The 2,971-nt window shown below is 40.3% G+C and overlaps 1 pseudogene; it reads left to right on the forward strand.

Annotated features, from left to right (window-relative positions):
- The first annotated feature begins 256 nt into the window (after positions 1–256).
- On the forward strand, positions 257–2,639 carry LOC131902771 (small ribosomal subunit protein eS12-like; annotated as a pseudogene).
- The last annotated feature ends 332 nt before the right edge of the window (positions 2,640–2,971 follow it).

Below are 2,971 nucleotides of genomic sequence, written 5' to 3' on the forward strand. Positions count from 1 at the left end.
ATTTTTAGATTCCTTATAAGATTACCTTTTGAGATAAGAAATAAAGTGAGGGGATGGAGAGGTGCTCAGGGGTTAGGAGCATAGACTGCTCTTCCAGAGGACCGGGGTTCAATTCCCAGCACCCACATGGCAGCTCACAACTGTCTGTAACTCCCATTCTAAGAAATCGGACACCTTCACACCAATGCACATAAAATAAAGTTAAATTATTAAAAAAAAGAAATAAAGCGATTGATCCTTTCTTCGTAACCGCAAAATGCAGCCTGCCAGTAAAAGAACTGGCTGAGAAAAATACCTTGCTTGCTTACACTCAGTTAACCTATAACTAGTTGCTTGGCTATGGGTGTATGTGAGTTCTTGGGATAATTTGGTTTTTGTCTATAGTACATGGGATGTTTAATCATGTAAGGGGAATGAAAAACATGTTTTTTACGTATATTCATTATAATCATTCACTTGAAAAACCAGAATGTAACTACATTTTAATTTTTATATTGCCTGAAAGATTTTGCTGGGATATATAAGCCAAAAAGGAAAAATAAAGACAAGATAAGGGAGAGAGAGAGAGAGAAAAAAAAAACAGAGAAAGACCCTAAGAGTGTGTGCGTGTTTTCCCTTTTTCGCAGGCCCCAGAGAGTTAAGTTTTACTCCCTCAGAAAAATCAAGTTAATTGATAGTCTGCCAACTCTGTAGGCTCCCCATCAAACCCTGAGCTGCTGAAAGCTGGTCCTCACGGCAGCAATATTTTACTATATGTTATTCTGGAAAACATTTTAAGAAAGTGATTCCTTTTTCCTTTTTGAGACAGTGTCTCTCTACATAGTCCTGTCTATCCTAGAACTCACTATGTAGACCAATCTGGCTTTGAACTCACAGAGATCCACCTGTCTTTGTCTCCCAGAGTGCTAGGAGTAAAGGTATATGCCACCATGTACAGCTAAGAAACTGATTCTTTAGAATGGAAAACACCTTTTTCCTGTTACTGCCAAGGCCCATAATCTACCACCAAGTATTGAGAGCCGCTGGTAGCAAAAGGCCATGAGAGTATACAGCAGGTGACAACTAGAGTTCAGAAGGTCAACCTATCAGAACCAAGAGGGAACCATCACGCAAGATGTTGTGAAATTACTATCTTTTGAATGAATTGTCTGTTTCTTGTTGTAAACTTCTTGTGCAATAACAGCTATGATTCTCCCCGTTTACCGTGCATCTCTATGTTATGTATACATGTAATCTCAGTCTTGGGCACAACTTTCCCTATACATTTGGGGTGATTGGATAACTGCCCTCAGCTGAGGTTTTTTTGTTTTTTTTTTTTTTTTTTTTTTTTTTTTTAACATACATCTGGCCAGGGCCATTCTCCAGACAAAAGTATGTCAGCTAAGATACCTTTTTATCCAAGAACAAATGCAGATAGATAAACATCAGCTCATCTTACCCACAGACAGAGAAAATAACAACTAGCAATTAAATTCTCAACTCCTTACCTTCACCCCGGGTTATTTACACAAGACCCTAACTTAAGAGATTTACTGCTCACATTTCTGAGATGATGTTTCAGCCACTTGTTAGCTACTGAGTTAAGGCAGTTATTTCTCACTGACCTAAGGAGATTTCCTACAAGGCCAGGCAGGTGATAGGTGCCAAGCTTTGTTTCCTGTGCAAATTAAGATTTTATCCTCCCCCTTTTATCTCAGCTATGTGCTATTCCAATATTTCCTTAGCAATTACTCAAGAGCAGAAATACTTTTACTAACCAAATGCTACATGCTTTGACATAGGTTGCTTAGCAACCGAGCATACGTCCCCTGCCCTTCCAGAAAGTGGCTGCAACTGGGATGAGCAGGGAAAAAAGCGGCACTAAAGACAGTTTTACTTTTCTAGTAACTTATTGACATTTACAGACCCCTAACATTCTACCTAACCACTTCAAGATTATAGTTTGAGCACGTAAATTACTCTTTAGAATCCCTAATTGATCTTAGCCTTTAGTTGACCCTACCAGAGAACTCCCCTTTAGTCACTCCCCCTTTGGGTTGTAATTGGAAGCTGACAATTATTGCTTTATGTGTGGAGCCTTATCATCTCTCCCTGCGACCTTGAAACTTCAAGCCTCACATATGGGTTCCCCCACAGCACGGAAAGAGATTTGATTTAGAAGAACAAAGTGAATGGACTAAAGAACTCAGTGTGCTTAGATTCATTTGATAATCCCTCAGATTAGAACCCTCAGCTGGTTGTTAGACTCTGCCATGGACCCTGAGAAGCCGAGGAAGGCATTGCTGCTGGAGAGGATATCGACGTCAATACTGCTTTTCGAGAAGTGCTGAAGACCACCCTCATCCACCATAGCCCAGCACGTGGCAGACGTGAAGCCCATCTCTGTGCGCTGTGCTTACATCCAATAGTGATGAGCCTGTGTACGTCAAGTTGGCGGGGGGGAACTTTGTGCTGAGCACCAAATCAATGTAATTAAGGTTGACGACAAGAAACTAGGAGAATGGGTAGGCCTCTGTAAAACTGGTGGAGAGGAAAAACCGTTTAAAGTTGTTGGTTGCATTTGTGTAGTGTTTAAGAACTATGGCAACGACTCTCAGCCCAAGGATGTCACCAAAGAGTACTTTAAATACAAGAAATGAATACATAAAATTTGGGCTCATGGGAGGAAAAAGAGTACAAAAACTTCTACTGTTAAAAGGCAACTGTCTAAAATATGAAGTAGAGTTATTTATACAACTATAAAAACATGTCCAAAATACATCATTAAATGAAAATGCTGCAGAACAGCATGTTAAAAGATAATCTAGTTGACTGTTCACCTGTAAAATTCTGTTCTTAAGAATCGTGTGCTGTCAATAGTGTCGTGTCATGGAAGAGAAACTTAGAGGTGGTGGTTTGAATGTATTTGGCCCCCATAAGCTCATAGGGAGTGGCGCGATTAGGAGGTGTGGCTTTGTTGGAGGAGGTGTGG

The sequence above is a fragment of the Peromyscus eremicus genome, chromosome 1, assembly GCF_949786415.1.
Source record: "Peromyscus eremicus chromosome 1, PerEre_H2_v1, whole genome shotgun sequence".
NCBI lineage: Eukaryota > Metazoa > Chordata > Mammalia > Rodentia > Cricetidae > Peromyscus > Peromyscus eremicus.